This window comes from Phyllostomus hastatus, unplaced genomic scaffold (genome assembly GCF_019186645.2).
Source record: "Phyllostomus hastatus isolate PE091 unplaced genomic scaffold, TTU_PhHast_1.1 phas_contig_80, whole genome shotgun sequence".
In the NCBI taxonomy this organism is placed as follows: domain Eukaryota; kingdom Metazoa; phylum Chordata; class Mammalia; order Chiroptera; family Phyllostomidae; genus Phyllostomus; species Phyllostomus hastatus.
In genome coordinates, this window is record NW_025333960.1 from 2,637,400 (window position 1) to 2,662,783 (window position 25,384).

At 40.4% G+C, this 25,384-nt stretch overlaps 1 pseudogene; it reads left to right on the forward strand.

The window, feature by feature from the left end:
- The first annotated feature begins 24,362 nt into the window (after nt 1-24,362).
- Nucleotides 24,363-24,789, forward strand: LOC123826451 (annotated as a pseudogene).
- The last annotated feature ends 595 nt before the right edge of the window (nt 24,790-25,384 follow it).

Below are 25,384 nucleotides of genomic sequence, written 5' to 3' on the forward strand. Positions count from 1 at the left end.
CTAAAGACATGAATAGGCTGATGTTGAACATCCATGGTGTCTGTTCTGATTTGGCAGTGCTCATACCACAGGCTTGCTTAATATTTAGCAAAATGCCCCTGGTCTCAAGTCAGACAGAGGGCCCAGATGAGAGTCTGGAGACCACACTTCCTAGGTACCTGGTAGCCAGGACAACTGGGGCAGGGAGCAGTGTGCCCACAGCAAACCAGGTGGTATGGAATATGTGTGGGCTACTGTGTTTAATGTCAGTGCAGGAGCAGAAAAGCCCAGCAGGACTTGAATGGGGAGGGTGGGTAAGCTTCCTGGGAAGAATTCTTGGTGGGCTTCTGAGTACCAAAGCAGGTATGAGAGGTATCAGAGAATTTAACATACATTTCCTGGTTACTCTCCTGAGTGCCCAGTGTTGGTCAGCAGAGCCCCTTCTGAAGAACCAGAGGGCTCAGGTCCCTTAGAACAGGCTGGACTTCAGCCAGGCATGGGGGCAGGGCTGCCAAACAGTTCTATGAAAGCAGTATTCAAATGAAGGGGACCACTTGCCTTTTCAAAAAGAGTCCTCAAGGGCACTGCATGCTTCAGGGCACAAATGCAATGCCTCAACTAGCTTTTGCTGCATAACAAACCATCCTAAAACCCAAAGGCTTAAAACAATAACCATTTTTTAAATTTTATTTTTATTGTTTACACTATTACAGTTGTCCCCATTTTTCTCCTTTTGCCCACCTCTACTCAGCTCTCACCACCCCCCTTCTTCCAGGCCATCACCCCATTGCTGTCTGTATCTATGGGTTATGCATATATGAGGGGGGACCCAAAAATGGAATTATCTTCTGGAGGGTGAACCCCTTGTAGTATAGGCTTCCACCTTTAGGTTTGTGTTCTAGGAACCCATCTGTATCAGTGTGCCAGCTGGCATTGTTGTGACAGGCTGTATTTGTCTTCAGTGAATTTTTTTAAGACTCTGTCAATGCATTTGCCCACTTCATAATGGCAGTGCACCTGCCCATACCACACTGAGTGTTCAATAGTTTTTGACCAAAAATGGCATGACCCCTGTGGCCAACCCTCCCTATTCACCCAATCTCACCCCAAGTGATATTTTTGTTGCTCCAAATGAAAAAAGTCTTCAAAGAGAAACATTTTGCAGATGTGCAAGAGGTGAAACAAAAAATGGCAGAAGCACTAAAAGGCATCAGAATCAATGAGTTCAAAAACTGTTTTTGAGCAATTGAAAAACCATTTGATGGTTTTGCATCAAATGGAGAGTATTTGAAGGTAATTGAAGTTTAATCATGTAAGAATAAATACACAATTTTTTATAAATAATTTTTTATAAAAAATTCTAGAGGGGTTTTTTTGATCCCCCCATATGTTCTTTAGCTAACCCCTTCACTTTGTTTTATCCAATACCCCCTTCTACCTGCCCTCTGACAGCTGTCTGTCTATTCTATGCATCCATGCCCCCATTTCTATTTTGTTCATTAGATTCTGCATAAAAGTAAGATCAAGTGGTATTAGTTTTTCACTGACTGGCTTATTTCACCTAGCATAATAATCTCCACGTCCATCCATGCTGTCACAAAGGTAAGAGTTTCCCTTTTTACTGCTGCATACTATTCCATTGTGTAAATGTGCCACAGATTTTTTATCCACCCATCTACTGATAGGCACTTGGGCTGTTTCCAGGTCTTGGCTATTGTAAATAACACTGCTGTGAACATAGGAGTGCATATGTCCTTTCAAATTGCTGTTTTGGAATTCTTAGGGTAGGCATATTCCCAGAAGTGTTTCCACAGTGGCTACACCAGTCTGCATTCCCACCAACAGTTCACTAGGCTTCCCTTTTATCCACATACTTGCCAGCACTTGTTGTTTGTTGATTTATTGATGGTAGCCATTCTAGCAGGTGTGAGGTGATATCTCATTGTGGTTTTAGTTTTCTCTCTCTGATGGCTAGTGATGTCTTTTCATATATCTATGGGACATCTGTATGTCCTCCTTGGAGAAGTGTGTTCAGGTCCTTTGCCCATTTTTTAATTGAATTGTTTGTCTTCACGGTGTTGTGTCAGATGAGTTCTTTAAATATTTTGGAGATCAAATCCTTGTCTGATGTATCATTGCCAACTATGTTCTCCAAAACAGTGGGTACCATTTTCATTTTGATGATTGTTTCTTTAGCTGTGCAGAAGCTTTTTAATTTTATGTAGTTCCATTTGTTTATTTTTTTCTTTTTTCCTAGGAGATATATCCACAAAAATATTGCTACACAAGATGTCTGAAATTTTACTGCCTTTGTTTTCTTCTAGGATACTTAAGGTTTTATGACTTACATTTATGTCTTTTATCCACTTTCAGTTTATTCTTGTGTATGGTGTGTTGTGGTGGTCTAGTTTCATTGTTTGTTTTTGTTTTGTATATACCTGTCCAATTTCTCAGCACCATTTATTGAGGAAACTGTCTTTACTTTCTTCTATGCTCTTGCCTCCTTTTCAAATATTAATTGACTATAAAAGTATGGGTTTGCTTTTGGGATCTCTCTTCTGTTCCATTGATCAGTATGCCTGATCTTATGCCAATACCAGGATGTTTTCATTACTGTGGCTTTACAGTATAGTTTGATATCAGGTATTGCGATCCCTCCAACTTTGTTTTTCTTTCTCAAGATGCTAAGGTTATTTGGGCTCTTTTTTGTTTCCACATAAATTTTTGGAAAATTTGTTCTAGATTTGTTAAATACACCATTGTTTTTTTAGTAAGAATTGTATTTAATCTATAAATTACTTTGGGTAGTGTAGGCATTTTAATGATGTTTATCTCTTCCAATCCATGAACATGAAATATGCTTCCAATCATTTATATCTCACTTCTTTCTTCACTGTCCTATAGTTTTCTGAGTACAGTTCTTTTACCTCTTTGGTTAAAAGAGGTAAATTTATTCCTAAGTACCTTATTTGTGTTGTCACAATTGTAATTGGGATTGTTTTCTTAGTTTCTTTTCCTGATAGTTCATTGTTGATATATAAAGGAGACCTTCAATTTATGAATATTAATTTGTATCCTACTACTTTCCTGAATTCATTTATTAGGTCTAGTAGTGTTTTTGGTGGAGTATTTCAGATTTTCCATGTGCAATATCGTGCCATCTGCAAAAAATGAGTTTTACTTTCTCCTTTTCAATATGGCTGCCTTTTATTTCCTCTTCTTTTCTGATTGCTGTGTCTAGGACTTCCAGTACTATGTTGAATAAGGTTAGTGAAAGCAAACATTGCTGTCTTATTCATAATCTTAAGGAAAACACTCTTATTTTTGCCAAGTGAATATGATGTTGGCTGTAGGTTTTTCATATATGCCCTTTATTATGTTCAGGTATGATCTCTCTATTCTCACTTTGCTGAGAGTTTTCATCAAAAATAAGTGCTAGATTTTATCAAATGCTTTTTCTCCATCCATTGATATGATCATGTGATTTTTATGTTTCATTTTGTTTATGTAAATTATTATATTTATCGATTTGCAAACATTGTATCAAGCTTGCATACTTGAGATAAATCCCTCTTGATCATGGTGTATGATCTTTTAAATGTATTGCTGGAACGAGATTGCCAATATTTTGTTGAGGAATATATCATCTATGTTCATCAGGGATACTGGCCTATAATTTTCGTTCTTTGTAGTATCTTTATCTGGTTTTGGAATTAGGATAATGCTGGCCTCATAAACACAGTTTGGGAGTATTTCTTCCTCTTCAGTTTTTTGGAATAGTTTGATAAGGAGAGGTCTTAGTTCTTCTTTCAATGTTTGGTAGAATTTTCCTATGAAACCATCTGGTCCAGAACTTTTGTTTGCTGGGCATATTTTCTTTTTACTGTTTCAATTTCATTAGCTGTAATGGGTATATTCATGTTTTCTGATTCTCCTTGATTCAGTTTTTGGAAGATTGCATGTTTCTAGAAATTTATCCATTTAATCCAGGTTATCCAATTTTGGGGCATATAGTTGTTTATAGTATTTTCTTACAATCTTTTATATGTCTGTGATATAAGTTGTTATTTCTCTTTCATTTATTTTTTCTCTTTTTTAAAAAATTTATTGTTGTTCAGTTACAGTTGTCCCATCTTTTTCCCCATTGCTCATCCTAACCCCATCTCCCACCAATCCCCCCCAATTGTTTGTTCCCATGAGTTCTCTATTCTTGTTCCTTTGCTTGGCCCTTACTCTTCTTTCTCTTGTTATCCCTCTTCCCCCAACCCCTAGTCACTGTCAGTTTGTTCTTTATTTCCAAGTCCCTGGTTCTATTTTGACCATTTGTTAATTTTGTTGTTTAGATTTCACTGTAGGTGAGATCATATGGTATATGTCTCTCACAGCCTGGCTTATTTTACTTAGCATAATACTCTCCAGTTCCATCCATGCTGTCACAAATGGTAGGAGTTCCTTCTTTTTTTTTGCTGCGTAGTATTCCATTGTGTAAAGGTACCAGTTTCTCGATTCACTCATTTACTGATGGGCACTTAGGCTGTTTCCAGCACTTGGCTATTATAAATAATGCTGCTATGAACATTGCGGTACATAGCTTCCTTTGAATTGTTGATTTAGGATTCTTAGGGTATAGTCTCAGCAGTGGAATTGCCAGATCAAAAGGCAGTTCCATCTTTAGTTTTTTGAGGAAATTCCATACTGTTTTCTACAGTGACTGCACCAGTCTGCATTCCCACCAACAATGTACTGGGATTCCCTTTTCTCCACAACCTTGCCAGCACTTAGTCTTTGTTGATTTGTTTATGATGGCCATTCTAACCGATGTGGTGTGAAGTGGTACTCATTGTGGTTTTAATTTGCATCTCTAGTGGCTAGTGATGTTTATGGGCCCCCTATATGACTTCCTTGGAGAGTTGTCTGTCAGGTCTTTTACCCATGTTTTAATTGAACTGCTTCTCTTCCTGGCGTGGAGTTGTGTGAGTTCTTTATATATTTTGGAGATCAAACACTTGTCCAAGGTATCATTGGCAAATGTGGTTTCCCATACAGTTGGTTCCTTTTCCATTTTGTTGATGTTTTTCTTAGCCATGCAGAAGCTTTTCAGTTTAATGCAGCCCCATTTGTTTATTCTTTCCCTTATATCCCTTGACCAAGAAATGTATCAGTGAAAATATTGCTGCATGGGATATCTGAAATTTTCCCACCTATGTTTTCCTCTAGGACTTTAATGGTGTCATGACTTATATTTAAATCTTTTATCCACCTTGAATTTATTTTTGTGTATGGTATAAGTTGGTGCTTGAGTTTCACTTTTTTGCATATAGGGGTCTAGGTTTCCCAAAACCATTTATTGAAAAGGCTACTTTTACTGTATTTTATGTTCCTGCCCCCTTATTCAAATATTAACTGACTGTATTCTCTTAGGTTTATTTCTGGGCTCTCTATTCTGTTCCATTGATCTATGTATCTGTTCTTATGCCAGTACCAGACTATTCTGATTACCAGGGCCTTGTAATGCAGTTTGATATCAGGTATTGTGATTCCTCCTACTTCATTCTTCTTTCTCACAATTGCTGAAAATTTTCAGGGTCATTTATGGTTCCATATAAATTTTTGAAATGTTTTTTCTATATTTGTTAAATATATCATTGATACTTTAATAGGGATTGCATTGAGTCTACAGATTGCTTTGGGTACTATAGACATTTTAATGATGTTAATTCTTCGAATCTATGAATACAGTATATGCTTCCATTTACATGTGTCTTCCCTAATTTCTTTCTTCAGTGTTCAGTAGTTTTCTGAGTACAGGTCTTTCACTTTCTTGACTAAGTTTATTCCTATGTATTTTTTTTTCTTGCTATGGTAAATGGGATGTTTTTCTAATTTCTGTTTCTGATATTTCATTGTTGGCATACAAAAACACCTTAGATTTCTTAATATTAACTTTGTATCCCACCATTTTGACAAATTAATTTATTAGATCCAGTAGTTTCTTGGTAGAATCTATAGGGTTTTCTATATACACTAGTGCATCATCTATAAACAGTAACAGCTTTACTGCCTTCTTTCTAATTTGGATGCCTTATATTTGTTTTTCCTGCCTGATCACTGTGGCGAGGACTTCCCAAACTAAGTTGAATGGAAGTGGTGAAAGCAGACAGCCTTTTCTTGCTCTTGATATTAGTGGGAAAGCTTTTAGTTTTTGCCTATTGTGTATGATGTTGGCTGTAGGTTTCTTGTATATAGCCTTTCTTATGGTGAGGTATGGTCCTTCTATTCCTACTTTTCTGAGTGTTTTTCTCATAAATGGGTACTGTACTTTATGCTTTTGCAGCATCTATTGATATGATCATTTTTTTGTATTGTTTATATGATGTATTACATTTATTGATTTGTTTATATTGTTCCATCCTTTCATCCCTGGGATGAATCCCATTTGATCATGGTGTATGATCTTTTTAATGTACTGCTGGATCTGATTTGCCAATATTTTGTTGAGGATTTTAATATCTTCTATGTTCATCAGCAATACTGGCCAGTGGTTTTCCTTCTTTGTTGTGTCTTTATATTATTTTGGATTTAGGATAATCCTGACCTCATAAAAAGAGTTTGGGAGTCTTCACTCTTCTTGGATTTTTCAGAATAGTTTTAGAAGAATCAGGGTTAGCTATTCTCTAAATGTTTGGCAAAATTCTCCTGTGAATCTGTCCCACCCAGGGCTTTTTTGTGCTGGGAGTTTTTTGATTAGTGTTTCAATTTCACTAGCTGATATTGGTCTATTCAGAGTTTCTGCTTCTTCTTGACTCATTTTGGATGATTATATGTTTCTTGAAATTTGTCCATTTTCACCCAGAATTTTAAATTTCTTGGCATATAGTTCTTCATAGTAATTTGTTACTATCCTTTGTATTTCTGTGGTATTAGTTGTAATATCGCCTCTTTCTGATTTTATTCACTTCAGTCCTCATTTTTCCTAATGACTCTCATTTAAGGTTTGTCCATCTTTTTTATGTTTTCAGAGAACCAGCTCTTTGTTTCACTTATCTTTTATATTGTATTTTTTGTCTTTTTGTCATTAATTTGCATTCTAAAGTTCATTATTTCCTTCTTTCTCCATATTCTGGGCTTTGTTTGTTTATGCTTTTCTAGTTTTTTTAAATGTAGGGTTAGATTGTTTACTTGAAAGTTTTTGTTTTTTCCTCTTGAAATAAGCCTGTAATGCTATGAACTTCTCTCTCAGGAATACTTTCACTGTATCCCATAAATTTTGTATTGTTGTTTGTTCATTTTCTTTTCTTTCCAGGTAATTTTTTATTCCTTCTTTGATCTCACTGAAAACCCATTCATTGTTTAATAACATGTTATTTATCACCCATGTACTTGAATGTCTTTGAGGGTTCTTTTTATTGAAGTTGATTTCTAGTTTCCAGCCATTGTGATCTGAGAATATGCCTGATATGATTTCAACATTCTTTTATCTTTTTGTAGAGAACTTTTTAAAAAATATATTTTATTTTCTTGTGAATCTGGGCCCTCTGTAGATCCTCTTTGGAGAAGTATTTGTTGAAGTCTTTTGCCCATTTTTAATAGGGTTTTTTATCTTCCTGGAGTGGAGTCGTGTGAGCTCTTCATATATTTTGGTGATCAAGCCCTTTTCTAAGGTGTCATTGGAAAATATGTTTTCCCATATGATTGGCTCTCTTTTCCTTTTAATGCTGTTTTCTTTAGCTATGAAGAAGCTTTTTATTTTGATGAGATCCCATTTGTTTATTCTTTCCTTTAGGTACTTTGCTTTAGGGAACATATCCGTGAAGATGTTCCTGCATGGAATGTCTGAGATTTTCCTGCTGATGTTTTCCTCTAGGACTTTTATGGTGTCACTACTTATATTTAAGTCTTTTATCCACCTTGAATTTATTTTTGTGTATGCTATAAGTTGGAGGTTGAGGTTCACTTTTTTTTTTCATGTAGCTGTCCAGCTCTCCCAACACCATTTATTGAAGAGGTTATTTTGCTCAATTTTACTCTCCTTCCCCATTTGTCCAATACTAATTGACCATAGAGACTTGGGTTTATTTCTGGGCTCTCTGTTCTGTCCCATTGGTCTATATGCCTGTTTATATGCAAGTACCAAGCTGTTTTGATTACAGTGGCCTTGTAATACACTTTGATATCAGGTTTTGTGATCCCTCTTGCTTTGTTCTTCTTTCTCAAAATTGCTGCAGCTATTCAGGGTCATTTATGGTTCCATATAAATTTTTGAAATGTTTGTTCTATATCTGTAAAATATGTCATGGGTACTTTAATAAGAATTGCATTGAATCTATAAATTGCTTTGTAGTATGGCCATTTTGATGATGTTAATTCTTCCAGTCCATGAGCATGGTACATGTTTCCATTTGTTTGTGTCTTCCTTAATTTCTTTCTTCAGTGTTGTGTAGTTTTCTGAATACAGGTCTTTTACCTTCTTGATTAGGTTTATTCCTAGGTACTTTATTTTTCTTTTTGCTATATCAAATAGGATTTTTTCCTGATTTCTGTTTCTGATGTTTCATTGTTGGTGTACAAAAATGTCTTTGATTTCTGAATATTGACTTTGTATCCAATTATTTGCCAAATTCATTTATTAGGACAAGTAGTTTTTTGGTGGAGTCTATAGGATTTTCTATGTACACTATCATGTCATTTGCAAACAATGACAGTTTTGATTCCTCCTTTCCAGTTTGGATGCCTTTTATTTCTTTTTCTTGTCTGATCGCTGTGGCTAGGACTTCCAGTACTATGTTGAATAATAGTGGTGAAAGTGGGTATCATTGTCTTGTTCCTGATCATAGTGGGAAAGCTCTAAGTTTTTGTCCATTGAGTATGATGTTGGCTGTAGGTCTTTCATACATGGCCATTATCATGTTGAGGAATTCTCCTTCTATTTCCACTTTGCTGAGTGTTTTTATCATAAATGGATGTTGTACCTTATCAAATGCTTTTTCAGCATCTATTGATATGATCATGTAATATTTATCTTTCATTTTGTTTATGTGATGTATTATGTTTATTGATTTATGAATATTGTGCCATCCTTGCATCCCTGAGATGAATCCCACTTGGTCATGGTGTATGATCTTTTTAATGATGCTCAGCATCACCAGCCATCAGAGAGATGCAAATTAAAACCATAATTAGATATCACCTCACACCTGTCAGAATGGCCAACATAAACAAATCAACAAACAAGTGTTGGAAACGACATGGAGAAAAGGGAACCCTAGTGTACTATTGGTGGGAATGCAGACTGGTGCAGCCACTGTGAAAAACTCCTTGAATTTCCTCAGAAAATTCAAAATGGATCTGCCTCTTTACCCAGTAATTCTGCTGCTGGGATTACACCCTAAGGGTCCTGAAACAGCAACCCTAAAGAACCTATGCACCACAGTGTTCATAGCAGCACAATTTACAATAGCTAGGTGCTGGAAGCAACCTAAGTGCCCATCAGTAAATGAGTGAATCAAAGAGTTATGGTACATTTACACAACAGAATTCTACACAGCAGAGAGAAAGAAGGAGCGTATACCCCTTTACAACAGCATGGATGGAAGTGGAGAACATTATGCTAAGTGAAATAATCCAGGTGGTGAGGGACAAATACCATATGATCTCATCTCTAACTGGAACATAATCAATGAAAGAAAAAAGCAAACAAAATATAACCAGATTCATTGAAATTTAAAATAATCTAAAAATAAGATGAGATACTACGTCATCTTATTGTCAGAGGGGAGAGGGGAGTGGACAGTGGGGAGGAAGGTTTTCAGAAATTACCATAAAGGACACATGGACAAAACCAAAAGGTAGGGTGGAAGCAAGGGAGGGAAGTGGGTTTAGAGAGGGTGAGGGTGAGAAAAAATACATACAATGTAATTCAACAACAATAAAATAATTTAAATAAAAAACATATATTATTGATTATGCTATTATAGTTGTCCCATTTTTTTCTCCACTTTATTTCCCTCTGCCATGTACCCCTCCTCCTACCAGCATTCCCCTCCTCTTAGTTCATGTTCATGGGTTGTACATATAAGTTCTTTGGCTTCTCCATTTTCTATACTATTCTTAACCCCCCTCCTGTCTATTATGTACCTACCATTTATGCTTCTTATCCCGCATTCTCTTCCTTTTCCCTCCCCACTGATAACCCTGTATGTGATCTCCATTTCTGTGATTCTGTTCGTGTTTTAGTTGTTTGCTTAGTTTGTTTTTTTTTTTTTGAGGGGGGGGTTAGGTTCAGTTGTTAATAGTTTTGAGTTTGTTTTCATTTTACTGTTCATATTTTTATCATTTTCATTTTCTTAGATAAGTTCCTTTAACATTTCATATATAATAAGGGCTTGGTGATGAACTCTTTATCTTGACCTTATCTGGGAAGCACTTTATCTGACCTTCCATTCTAAATGAAAACTTTGCTGGATACAGTAATCTTGGATGTAGGTCCTTGCCTTTCATGACCTTGAATAATTCTTTCCAGCCCCTCCTGTCTACAAGGTTTCTTTTGAGAAATCAGCTGTTAGTCTTATGGGAACTCCTTTGTAGGTACTTGTCTCCCTTTCTCTTGCTGCTTTTACAATTCTCTCCTTATCTTTAATTTTGGGTAATGTAATTGTGATGTGCCTTGGTTGTGCTTCCTTGGGACCAACTTCTTTGAGACTCTCTGAGCTTTCTGGACTTCCTGGAAGTCTATTTCCTTTGCCAGATTGGGGAAGTTCTCCTTCATTATGTTTTCAATTTCTTGCCCTTCCTCTTCTCCTTCTAGCACCCTATAATTAAGATGTTGGAATGTTTAAAGTTGTCTTGGAAGTTCCTAAGCCTCTCTTCATTTTTCTGAATTCTTATTTCTTCATTCTGTCCTGGTTGAATGTTTATTTCTCCTTCTCATCCAAATCATTGATTAAAGTCCTGGTTGTTCTTCCCTTCACTGTTGTTTCCCTGTATACTTTTCTTTATTTCACTTTGCATAGCCTTCACTTTTTCCTCTATTTTGTGACCATACTCAGCCATTTCTGTGAGCATCCTGATTATCAGTGTTTTCAGCTCTGCATCTGATAGGTTGGCTATCTCTTAATCACTCAATTCTATTTTTGGAGCTTTGATCTGTTCTTTCATTAGGGCCATATTTTTTTTGGTCTTGGGCAGCTGTTACATTGTAAGGCCAGAGCCCTAGATAGTCAACAGGGCAGGGCATCCCTCTTTGCTTTATTTGGGAGAGGGGTCAGAGAGGGCACAATGCTGCTTCCTTAGCTCTCAGCCAGCTTTCAGTCACTTCCCATTCCTACCCACAAGCAAATTGGGCCCTTCTGGTGCCCATTTCAGGTGGTTGTAGTTGTGTACCTTCTAAGACCCTGTGGATCTGTCCAGTGAACTCTCCTGTGAGGTTTGGAGTCTCCCATTGCTGCAACTCCCACAGATTTTTACAGCCAGAGGTTTTGAGGCTTTATTTTTCCATGCTGAAACCCTGGGTTCTGCGGTCTATCTTGTTCCCCAGTTGCTTCTCCCAGTTTATCCACATGTGAATGTGGGACCACCCAGTCCTCCAGCCACCACCTTGCTGCACATCCTCTGTTGCCCATCTCCACCCTTCCTAGCAATCTGAATGAATGTTTTTCTTTAACTTGTTGGTTGTTGGACTTCCATACAGTTCAATTTTCTGGCAGTTCTGGTTATTTTTGTTTGTTTGTTTTTAAATTGTTGTTGTCCTTCTTTCGGCTGTGCAAGGAGGCAAAGTCTATCTACCTATACCTCCATCTTGGCTGGAAGTGATTTCAATATTCTTGAGTTTGTTGACTTATTCTGTGTCCTAAAATTTGGTCTATCTTTGTGAAGGTTCATGTATGCACTTGAGAAGAATGTATATTCTGCTGCCTTGGGATGAAATGTTCTGTAAATATCAATTAAATCCATTCAACCTGGTGTGTTGTTTAAAGTCATTGTTTCCTTGTTGTTCTTTTGATTGGAAGACTTAGCTATTGATGACAGTAAGGTGTTAAAATCCCCTACTATGACTGTATTGCTGTAGATCTCTTTCTCAAAGTCCACCAAGATTTTAAAATATTTTTAGGTGCTCTGAAATATGTAAGTATTGGGTGCATATATGTTTACAAGAGGTATATTATCTTATTGGATTCATCCCTTTAGTATTATGTGGTAACCCTATTTGTCTCTTGTATAGCCTTTGTTTTGAAGCCTACTTGGTCAGATGTAAGTATTGCTACCCCAGTTTTTTTGTTTATTTGTTTCTTCCTATTTACATGAAATACACTTTCAGCATTTGTGAATCTTTTGTTCTGAGTTGGGTCTCTTTTAGACAGTATGTAGAAGGGCCATGTTTTCTTATCCATTCAGCTACCTATGTTCTTTGATTGAAGCATTTAATCCGTATACATTTAAGGTTATTATTGATAGGTATTTATTTATTGCTATTTTATCCTTATACCTATGTTACTCTCTCCATTTTTTTTCTTTTTCTTAAAGCAATCCCTTTAACAATTCTTGAAATGCTGGTTTGGTGGTAATGAGCTCCTTTAGCTTTATTTTATTAGGGAAGATCTTTATTTTGCCTTTAATTTTAAATGAAAGCCTTTCCACGTAAAGCAGTCTTGGTTGCACATTCTTGTTTTTCATCACTTTGAATACTTCATGCCAATCTTTTCTGGCCTGAAATGCTTCTGTTCAGAAATCAGCTGACAGTCTTATGAGAACTCCCTTGCAGGTAACTAACTGGCTGTCTCTGTCTCCCTGTTTCTCTGTGTCTCTCTCTCATTTGCTGCCTTTAAGATTCTCTGTGTCTTTACCCTTTGCCATTTTAATTATGATGCATCTCAGTGTGTGTCTCTGTGTGTTCATCTTGACTGAGACTCTTTGTGCTTCCTGAACTTGTTTGACTTTTTCTGCTATTATTTCTTTAAACAGATTCTCTATCCCTTGCTCACTCTCTTCGCCTTGTTACACTTGATATTATACTGGGGATCCCTTGGACTTTCCTTGTGTCTCTTAATTATCTTTTCTTTTTCATATTCTCCTTGAATGGATACTGTTACTTTGTCCTCTGATTTGTTGATTCAGTCCTCTGCTTCATCTAACCTGCTGTTGATTTCTTTAGTGTATTCTTCCTTTCAGATATTGTATTTTTCATTTCTGACTTTTTGGGGCTTCTATGCCTTTTTTAATGTTTATTATCTCTTTGTTTAAGTTCTCACTGTGATCACCCATGCCTCCCCTAAGGGCTTGAGCATCCTTATAACCATTATTTTAATCTCCACATCTAGTATTTTGGATTCTTCCATTTCATCTATTTCTTTTCATTCTTCTTCTGGGGATTTCTATTTTTTTTTTCTTAGGAGATTTTCCTTTTTCTCCCCATTGGTCTCCGTGTGCTAGATAGATCTGCTATATTTCCCAAACTTGTTTTGACGGTTTTATGATGAAAGTGTCTTATTGGACTCTGTGGCACAATCTTCCAGATCACCTGAGCTCCATGCTCTAGGAGTGTTTCTTATGGGTTATGTGCACTCCCTGTTGTAGTTGAGTCTTGCATGCTGTTGGCTCTTTTGTGGATAGAGTTAACTCTTCAGGCTGGGAGACTATAAGGGTAATCCTTGACCATCATGTATGAGACACTGTGCATGGGCTTCCCCTGGAGCAGTGTTATTCCCAGCAGGGTCTGGTGCCTACAAGAATCCACCTTTGGGTGTGCCAGTTGTCTAGCCATTTGGGGCGATCTATGGTGTGGTCTGAAGTCCACCCTGGATGTATTGGTTCTAGGTTCACTTGAGTGGGGTTCAGGTAAAGTTCCCTGTTAGACATTGTGTGTAACTGGCCTTGGGCTACTTGTCTATAGCTGTTCACTGTTCACTGTTTTTGTCTGTGTCCACTGGACCTGTGTGTGCCTGTGAGGGGCCAGTCTGTGTAAAAGGGTCAGCTTCTTTCTGCTTAGAGCTCCCTGAGGTTAACCTACCCCTTTCAGCCACTCTGCCACCCCCTGAGGTTACCTAGTCTTCCTCTGAGCCTTTTGATGAGAGACTGTAGAATGAACCCAGGCTAGCTGAGATAGAGCTAGTTGTTCCCTACTTGGGGGGTCATGAAGTCAGTCAGGAACTCAATGAGGAGAAAGTAGCTCTTAGCTTCAAAGCTAGAGCCCTCAGTCTTTGCCAGAGTTTCCAACCCTAGCTCCCTGAGGCAGGCTAGCTGCAGGTTCAGTATGGATACAGATAGCAGTCCTCCTTGCAAACCTGTGGGAGCAGGTTAGTAACTTCTTTTTCCCAGGGTAGTGTGGGCTAAAGTTGCAGGGGAACTTGGCTTTGCCTCCCCACAATGTAGCCACACAGCACAGAACAGCCTTATGGGAAGCCCATCTGGGCTTCCCTGGGAGCCCAGGGAACCTCCCTGGGAGATACAGTCCAAAAAATCCCAGCTCTGTTCAAGTCCCTGCAGTGCTGCTGAACCAAGCAGGATGGGACCAAAAATCTCAGCCCTGCACCATACTCTCATCTCTCCATGTGGCTGGTCTCAGAATGCTGAGGCTGGAAGTCCCAGCTTGGCACAGCTCAGTCCTGCTGCTGAATACAATAGGACAGGGCCAAAAGTCCCAGCCCTGTGCAGCTCCTCTGTGCCTCCAAACTCATCTGCAGGAATGATTCGACAGGTGGGGAGGAGAGGCACCAGCTATGCACTCAAGGTGGGGGAGACCAGTCTTCTTTCCCAAGCCACAGTTAAGTCACTGTCTGGGCATTTGCCTAAAGCCTCCCTGTAAAATAGAGGGCACCCAAAAGTCACTGTTGGGTGTAGTCAGCAGACCCCTCCATGGTCCCGAGAATGGCAGCATGGCTATTCCAGCAATTGGAGTCCAGATTGTCAACTGTGTAACAATAGGAGTGCTCTACCCTAGGAAGGAACACTCTGAGTCTCCCAGGTTGAGTGAATCCCCACTGATTCCCACACCAGATGCTACACATAATCCTCTTCCTGTCTCTGTTGCTCTGGGTTGGGGATCCCTGGGTGGGTTAAGACTTTACACTCTTAGGTGGAGGCAGTTCCACAGCCACATCATCTTTCTACCTTCTCAGATGCCACCATACCTACATGCGGGAACTTTCTCCCTTTGCATCTCAACCCTTCTTACCAGTCTCTATGTAGCTTTTTTTGTATTCCTTGATTATATTTTATATCAACTAGCTTACAGTTGGTTGTTTGGTTTAACTGTTCTTCAGTTTAGCTGCAAATTCTGTTTGGGGCCAGGAGCAAGTAGATGCAGCTTCCACCTACTTTACATCTATCTTGGAATATCCATCTTTCATTTACCATACCACTCTGGGTCAGCTGGTGTGGTGCTGGTCTGACTCAGATCTTCCAGGCTCTCCCAAGTATCCATGGTTAGAATAAAGTTCTAGAGTGCCACGCAGCCACGTATGGAGGTTGGCAGTTCTGTTGGCCTTGGTGCCTTGGTTCTCCACTTGGCTTTTTACCCTCCAGATGCAGGTTACCCTAGACTTGTCACCATGACAACCTCAGGTTTAAGTGTAGCAAGAAATAGCAAGCTCTAGCACATGGTGATTTTCCAAACTATGCCAGCATTATATTTGATGATGTTCCAATGGCCAAACCAACCACATGACCAAGCCTCCATTCCAGTGGCAGAGAAGCAGACCCCAATAGGATAGGATAAACCACAGATTCCTACTCTGAAGGGACATGTATACAAGAAAGGGAATGTTTGGGGGCCATTTTTGCAATCAATGGATGGACCAAGGGACCACACTGGAGAAAAAGGATATGAAGATGAGATACTCCCTTCCAGACTGATGGCTCACAGCCCAGATGCCCAGATGGGTCAGGCTGGCCATGCACTTGGAAGAAATGTCTTGAGTATGGTCCACAGTAAAGAGTAGTGGGGACTGTGACTCAGCTGGATGGCAGCTCTACTAACCATCATTGTGGACTATCACACGGGAACATGGCCCAGTGTTGCCCAAGTTCCTGCTGTTTCAATAGACATTATATATCTGTATTTTTTCCATATTTCAATGAATATATCTGTATTTTATGTGAAATCTGCTGAATTGTTGTCAACTAATTTAAAATATTCAATATGCTACAGAATGCCTTCATACATTGAAATATTGTATAACAATAATACAGAGCAATCGATTGATATACAAACCCTGGAAGTGGGGCTCACAATAGGACATTTAGTAAAAGCAACAGAGTCCTTACACCAAAATGCCTCCTGGTCAGAGAAGTTGGGGTAGTGGCAGGCATTTCCCCAGGACTTGCCTGAGGTGCAGGCAGTCTGAGTGGGCCCCTTGATCTGGGTGGGAATCCCCAAATTGATATGTATATGGATATGTATCTAGTGACCTTACTGTATGGAATTTATACTACAATAAAAATTTAAAAACAAAACTCACTCTACATAAGAGAGTAAGTGTAGACTCACCATGACCCAGGGAAGCAGCCTGCCTCTCTGCTATAAGTTTAGGGCAGGAAATAAGGGTTGGTGGAGGCCATGGAGGGGAGTTCAATGTGGTGGCACCTGCTGAGGATGAGGTGTGGGATAAAGGAACTGTGACTGAAGGTTCACCACATGCTGGCACTCTTCTTTCAAGTGGCTTATACTTATAAACTCATTTAATCTGATTTCAAAACAACCTGGTGAAGTAGGAACTATTATTATTATCATCTCATTTATCAGATGAGGGAACTGATGATCAGGGAAGTGAATCAGGTGCCAAGGTGGACCAGCTGGTCATTTGACCTGGGCTGTCAAGCTGAAGCATGATGCCTCTAATCAGAGGCTGATATGTGCCACCTTATGGGTTGACATGGTCAGAATGAAGCAGCTCTCAATAGAAGCCCATTGTGGGAGTGTGGTGGAGGGATGGTGCAGAGCATTGTGAGCTGGAAGGCACTGTTGGGGGTGGCCACAGGACCCCCTGTAAACTGGCTCAGGTGTTTGGTGTATGGCAGTGGCATCAGAGTGACCTGGTAATAGGGACAGAGAGTAAGGAGTGCTCTGCCCACTTTAGCCTGTCTCCAGAGGCCCTGAGGGCTGCTCTATGCCAGCACCATGGTGATGCCAGGGGAAGGCTATAGGCCTGAGATGGGTTTCTCACACACTTGGCCCTGGTTACCCAGGTGAGGTGTCTAGACTGTAGGGACCAGTGGGAAGCAGGCATCACTGCTCTGAGAAAGCTGAACCTAACTGGGTGAAGGCTGGTTCCCAGATTTACCCTGGCTGCTCTCTGTCCTGGAGCACAGAAAGGCAAGAGTGGAAGGCTCAGAATGCCCTTTCCCAGAGTGCCCAAGTTCAGAAGCACAAGAGGGACATAAGTGGTAGTGAACATGGCCAAGAGTTGCTCTCCTTTATAGCTGATGCCCTGAAGGGGTTGGAAGCATTATTCTGAGAGTGTGAGGGGCACTGAGATGGGAAGAGGCAGGGGCGTAGAAGTCTTCAGGGCAGGGCCTGTGGCAACAGCAACCTAAGATCCAGAAAGCAAAAGGTCCAGGGCATCAGGGAGGTAAGAAGAAGCTGAGTTAAATACCAGGAAAGCCTCTAAATCACTTGCAACCTGCACCCTGGGGTCTCCTACCAGAACCTCCTCAGAGACCAGCATCAGGGTGTGGCCTATCTTCTCTCCAGCTCCATTCACAGTAAGTTGGCTTGAATCAGGAACTAGGGCATCTGAAGGCATCACTGCATGTCTCCTGCATTGGGTGAGGCATGCACACTGGGGCTTCACCTGATTTCTGGGTCCAAGGCACTAAGCAGGAGTCATCCCTCTAGTGGCCCCCAACAGATTCTCCAGTGTTCAGCAGAGCCCAGCTCCAGCTAGGACAAGGCCTGGTCAATGCTTCTTTTAGGGAGATAAGCCAAACCTGACTAGGTGTTGCCTATGTTGCAGGATACAGTGGGTGCCAGGCAGGAGAGTCATCATAGGGAAAGAAAAGGCTGAGAGGCCAATGTGAGGTGTGGGAGGAGTCAGGGGTTACAACAGAGTGCCAGGGAGACAAACCTGACAACTTCAGGCCCACTGCAGGAAGCCTCTGACCAGGTCATGCCTTGGGGCCCGTAAGGGCCCAAGTACCCCCCCGGGAGGAGACATCTATGGGGAGAAAGATGAAGTGCTGTTGTTGGCAACCATGTTCAGTGGGAAGCCAAGGTCAGGACAGGAGCCCCCATTAGAGCCACGGTGGCAGAACTATACCTGAAGCTCTCCATTTGTCGCCCCATGACAGCTTGTCAAGCTCAGGCAGGAACTCAGGGGTTTACAGGCTGCACAATCACCCAGGCACATGGCCAAAAAGTAACATTTCTGCCCTGCCCTTCCACAAGGCAGCTGGCCAACTGGCCCAGACTCTGCCCCAGAATGGGGAGCAACCCTTCCCAGGACCACCTCTACAAATGATTTAGTAAAGTCCAGGCTCAAAGCAAGCTGACTCCAAGTTTGGGAAAAAATAACAAAGGGTTGAAATTAGGTCAGCTTCTTAAGACAGAGGAAAAGAAACAGAAACCACGTGACTGCAAAGGGGCAAAAGGTGACAGTGCACAGGGCCAGCATGTCAGAAAGAGCAGGCAATAGGAAAACTTTCTTCAATTATGTGAAGACAAGTGAGTGTTTCCAGCCTTGGGATGGCAAGGACAGCGCTGAAAACAGATGGCTGGGAATGACAGGTGCTTAATGAGTTTTTCCCTGAAATCTGTTAACCTAAGCCAGTGGCTGGTGACAGCAAGGGGTAAGGCACTAGGAAAAGCAGGTGAGGGCCTGGGCTCAAGGTCCAGGGCCTTTTATGCCCGGTGACAGGATTGTGGTGATAGAAACAGGACAGAGAGCTCTAGCATTCAGCAGACCTTCCTGGGGAGGAAGGCAAAGGACTTGGCAGGATGGGGCTGCTGAGGCTGTTGTCAGGGCACATGGTCTCTCCACCCACCAGTGCCCTTGGATGGTGCCAACATGAGCACCTGCCAAGGACAACAAATAGACATGACCACTTACAAGTCACATGTGCACCAACTCATACATACAGACACAGACAGAGTTGGCCACACAAACCCACATTCATTCACATATGCTCTCATCGACACACTGTACATACCAGTGTGTACCGGTTCACAGAGAGACATGGACACCCAGACCCAAAGACACACACTCACACATTCAATCTCAGGTGCTCATTCAACACACCCAGACACCAAACACTCACATGCATGCTCACAAAACACACCCAGATATGCTCAAATCTAGATACACACATTTCCACAGGTTTACTCATACTCTCATAAACACACATACTTATATACTCAGTTATGTTCACACATACTCAATACTTGTAAATAAACACTCATGAATATACCCACACATACACAAATCACAACTCTGACACACACTCCTAAAAGTTACCACACATGCCCTGGTTGGTGTGGCTTAGTTGGTTAGAGTGTTGTCAGGTAACTTAAAGGTTGCACGTTCAATTCCCAGTCAGGGCACATACTTAGGTTTCAGGTTCAACCCCGGTCCAGATGCATACAGTCCCTGGTCTGGGTGCCAATCCTCGGTCTAGATGTGTATAGGAGGCAACCAATCTATGCTCCTTTCTTGCATCAATTTTTCTGCCTGTCCTTCCTCTCTCTAAAAGCAATAAAAAATAATGTCCTCGGGTGAGGATAAAAAAATTAAAAAGTTCCTACATACGTGGATACAGTGGCCAGACCCTCCTTCTTACTCATGAGCATGTCCATGCAGCCATATATAGTACACCCCTGCTCACCTGTCCCCCCACTCTTGGCGAAGCACAGTCTCCTGAAAGTGGCCCTGCCAGGGAGCCCTGGAACCCCTGAACCCCCATCACATCTCACACCCCAGTCCAGAACTCCCCCAGGCTGAAAAAGAGAATTTTCTCAGCACAACCCTGACAAGCTCCCATCCCCCTCACTGAACCCACAGCCCCAGGCAGCCTGCACCTTTGGCATCCTCCTGGAACTCACAGTGATTTCATTTTTCATTCACCCCTCCTGCAAGTTTTTTCTAAGCATCTATCACATTCCAGGACTGCATTCCACTTGGGGATCAATCATAAATAATGCAGAACAAGATCCCCCTTACGAGACATGCATTCTAACAGGAAAGACAAGTGCCATGCTAAGTGAGCAGAGCACACAGTATGTGGTATGTGAGAGAAACTAAATGCAATGGAAAAGCAGAACAGAACAGGCTAAGGGAGGGGCCAGCTGGCAGAAGGGGTGTTTAAGGGGTGGTCATGAAAGGCTTTATTCAGAAGGCAGCAAGGGGTTCCAGGAAGAAGGAACACTGATACAAAAAGTCCAAGGGGACCAGTGTGCCAGAGTGCAGGGGAACAGAGAGGGGAGACAGCAAGAAATAAGGCCAGAAAGGAGCAGACAGCACACCATGCAAGGCTGACAACCCACTCTCAGTGTCTGACAGCATTAGGCCAGCTGGAGGCTACTGCATTAATTCAGGCAAAAGCTGTACATGGCTCCAATCAGAGCAGATGAGAGAGGTGGCGGGTTCTGGGAATGCTTCAAAGGGAGAGCCAAGAGATTTTGCTGATTGATTGCTGTGGGAGTGAGCTGAGGAAGAACTGGCTGGTGAAGAATGTCAACAGTTTCACTTAGACACTATGGTAAGTGGAATAATTCCCCCCTGCCAATATACACACATGCACATACACGGTCCAAGTCCCAATCTCCATAGTATATTACCTCATACAATAAAAGAGACATTGCAAATGTGATTAAGTTAAGGGTCTTGAGATGGGGAGACTATCCTGGGTTATTCAGTGGGCCCAATGCCATCACACAGATCCTATACAGAGGCAGGAGGGTCAGAGTCAGAGAAGGAAGGAGAGATAGAAAGAGAGAGAGGGGAAACTACAATGACACTGACTTTGAGGAGGGAGGAAGGCACTAACCAAGGATATAGGTGGTCTCTAAAAACTATTTCTCTAGGCAAAGAAACAGATTCTGCCCTAGAGCCTCCAAAAGGAATGCCATCCTGCTTACACCTTGATTCTCAACTGCAAGAGAAGTATTTTGTATTATTTAAGCTACTTAATCAGTGGTCGTTTGTTACAGCAGCAACAGGAAATGAATATAGACATGTGCAGTGGAAAATGGTAAGAAGGCAACTGTAGCACAGTGTGGTGTACCCAGAGGAGTCTTTGGGCTTTAGCTGTCAGAAGCTCTGACACAGAGTGAGGCCACGGTAGGAATCTGGGTAATAGATACAAGAAGAGTACCAATCTACTCTGGCCAGTGTGGGTCAGTTGGTTGGCATATCAACCTGTATATTGAAAGGTTTCTGGTTCAATTCTAGGTCAGGGGACATACCTAGGTTGTGAGTTTGACCCCCCAGTCAAAGCACATATGAGAGACAACCAATTAATGTTTTTCTATTACATTGATCTTTCTTCCCCCCTCCCCCTCTCCCTTCCTCCCTTCTTCCCTCCTTCCATCCCTACGTCTTTTACTCTCTCTTTAAAAGCAATGAAAAAGTGTCCTGGGGTGAGAATTTAAAAAAAGAAGAGGACAAATCCAAACTCCAGGGACCCCAATGATGGGGTCAGAGAGACTAAAAAGTCAAGAGAAGGAGGCTGCAAAGAAGGGTTTCTCATGTAAGCCTTGTGAAGAAAGTGCTTCAGAAAGGAAAGAGTGGATCAATGGAGTGTGGTATATCCATGCAGGGAAAGCACTTGGGAATAAAAAGGAATGAGCTACTGATACAAGCCACAAGTGAGTGAATCTCAAATCCATGGCATGACTGGAAGGAGCCTTACATGAAAGAACACACATGGTAAGATTCCAGTTTCACACAATTCTAAGAAATGCAAAATACCCTCTGTGACAGAAAATAGGCTGGCAGTTTACTGAGGCTACAGTTGTGGAGCTGTGAGACTTCAGGGCTGATGCAAGTGTTCTGTAGCTTGATTTGGTGGTGGCCACATGAGTAAACACCTTTGTGAAAACTCATTGAATTGCATAAAATAAGTGGCTACAACTTATTTTATGTAAATCATACCTCAATGAAGTCAATTTAAAGAAATCAGCAGAGTACATGATCAATTTCAACTTCTGCTGGTAAATGAAGTAGGATGAGCCCAAGAATCACTGACCTTGTGACACCCTTTGGTGGACATAAGCCAGGGATGGATGGATGTAGTTGTCTAAGGCCACCAGGATAATCCAGTCACCTTGACCTGAAGTTGGCAGAGAGACAGGCATGTCACCCAGCAATGGCCAATGCTGTGTGGGGAAACCCATTAAGTGATGCAGAAAGGTCTTTTGCTCCCCCCTTCTCCCATCCTGGTAGGGATGCTGTCACATGAGCATGATGTGTTTGTTGCTTCAGCAAACATCCTCCAAACACAATGAGAGGACAGGTGAATTTCAGAGATTGACAGGTACACTGGTTTTATAGGACCTTGGAGAAAATACTGGACTGGTTACTCTCCATTCTACCACCCCACCCACTCTTTGCCCCCAGGCCAGCCCAACATACCTCAATGAGTTCAGCACCTTTCCAATGACACTAGCCAATGGGAAGTGTGGAAAGAGATCAGAGAGATGTACAGATGTCACTGTGTTTCTTCCCCTCCCTCCATTCTCTGGGCTCTCTCACCTCGGGTGGCTGAATCCCTTCCTCCCAGACCACATCAGTTAACTATCTTCCTGCTCCTTGGGTTCTAACAACATACTTTCCTTCTCTTGCCCTTTAGGCCCGGAGGTGCCAACAGTCCCCAGCTTGTGCTAATTTCTCAACAACCTGTGGGTCTCTTTGACTCTGCCCATATCTGTGAAAATATTCCTTTACTTCCAGTCCACATAACTGGCTATCCACAACTTACTGTTATGTAAGATCACTTCAGGTCAGCCAGAAGCAGTCCTAAAAAACTCATCCAATTAGCTCTCCCACCAGTAGGCAGAAAGACCTTCAAGCCCACAATTACAAAATACTATCTGCCCAGGACTAAAAATGTCCATCCCAGAGTCCTAGATCTGGCCTCATCAGATGCTGTTGTACCACTGCACTGGCAGTTAAAGGAGCCAAGCACTTCACCTGGAATTAAGGTAGTTTGATTTGGATTCCTGTCTCTTGCCACCAAAAATCCTATAGTTGTCTTAAATAAAGGGACCCTGAAAGATGTTGTGCTTGACTCCTGAATCTGACAACTAAAAAAGTTTAAAAAAAGAAGAATGTGTCTCAAAAGCTGGAATTAGTGAAACAAAAAACAGAATACATGAACTTTCCAAAGCATTGAAATATATAAAAGTCAAATAAAATGACAACAGAATCTTAAGAGGGGGGAGCAAAAACCAGAAGATGACAGTTCATTACATGCACAAGGAGCACCAAACTGTCATGAAATTTTATACACCAAATTACACTGTATTTAAATATAAAAATTAAAACATTTTGGAAATATGAGGGTGTTTGTAAAAAATATTCTAATTTAAGACTATAATTCATTTCTTACAACCTTGATAAACCAAGTAGGCAAACAAACTGGAGGTGATAATGATTCTGAATAATGTAATTAATAACATTGTGTGTGTACATGTATGTGAGTGGAAAATGGGGAGGTATATACATATAAAACTTTGAAACTTACTAATAGAACACACATCTTTCTTTGCAACACCACTGAAATAAACTGATTATACATTCGACCATCAAAATACCTAAATAAATTCTGCCAACAAAAAACAAAAATAGAGGAACTGCCTAGACCATGTTCTCTGGTTTCAATGCAATACAAATTTTTTTCTTTTTAACTACACAAGATTAAGAAAAGTAGAAGAAAGACTTGAATAGAGACATATGCCCTATCTTTGTTGGAAAGATTTGATCCTCATATGGCATTTTTGTAAATTCAAATTGACAAACTAACCTGTCAATGTATACAATTCAACTCAAAATTCAAAAGGGATTATTTTTCTTTTGACTTTGAAAAAATCATTGCAAAATACCTGGAAGATTTAGTTCATGAATGGCTAGGAAGATGTTGAAAAGTAGTCAACTGAAGGAGACACTTGGTCTTCCAGATATGAAAACTTGTTATGAGGCCATAGTATATAAAAGAGGTGAAAGAGGTGTTGGAGTGGAAGGGAACAGTGGAAGACAGCAGGTACTCACATGATACTCCTGGGTAATGGGCACCATTCAGGACCATAAGAAATGTGGTTCTATTCAATACTATCATCTGATGAAAATAAAACAAATTCCAGGAAAAAAGAAAATTTAATTAAAAATAAACCATAAAACAGATTAGTGTATATAAACATTAAGAAACAGAATGCTGAGATTTGGCATTCCTTGAGTTTCACCATGCCACAGAAGGACAACAAGAAAAAGAAAGATGCTGGGGCATCTGCCAAGAAAGACAAAGACCCAGTGAACAAATCTGGGAGCAAGGCCAAACAGAAGAAGTGGTCCAAAGTCAAAGTTTGGGACAAGTTTGATAACCTAGTCTTGTCTGACAAAGCAACATATGATAAACTCTATAAGGAAGTTCCCAGCTACAAGCTTATAACCTCAGCTGTTATCTCTGAATGACTGAAGATCTGTGGTTCCATGGCCAGGGCAGTCCTTCAGGAGCTCCTCTGTAAAGAATTTATTAAATTAGTTTAAAAGCACAGAGCTCAAGTAATTTATACCAGAAACACCAAAGGTGGGGATGCCCCGGCTGTTGGTGAAGATGCATAAACAACAGGTCCCACCAGCTGTACATTTTGAGAAATAAAACTTTATTAAATAAAAAAAAGAAACAATAATTTCCTAAGCATGACACCAAAAGCAAAAATCACAAAAGATTCACAGATTTGACTATATAAACATCTGAAACTTCCATATGTATAAACAGAAAAAATAAACAAAATGAAAAATAAAACAAAATGAAAAAGAGATGATGAATTTGAGGAAAGCATTGCAATATATGTATCTAGATAAAGGGTTAATATCCTTAATTTATAAGTAATCAAAGAAATATTAACATACAAACAGAAAAATGAGCAAAAAATATAAACAATTTGTGGCAGAAGAAATACAAATATCAAAAGACATTTGAAAAAATCTTCAGTCTCATTAGTATTCAAGTACATGCAAATTAAAAGGACCTATCATTTTTACTTATAAAATTGGCACTTCATTATTACTATTATTATATTTAATTTTAGAAAGAGTATGGGAATATAGGCATTATACTTGCTTGGTGGAAACATAAAGTGGTATAGCTCTGTAGAGGGCAATTTCATTTTCCATATCCATGTCCATTTTGCATAACTTTTGACCCACCCATTCTTTTGGTATAAATTCGTCCTGAAAAAAATAATTAGCTACAAAGCTGTTCA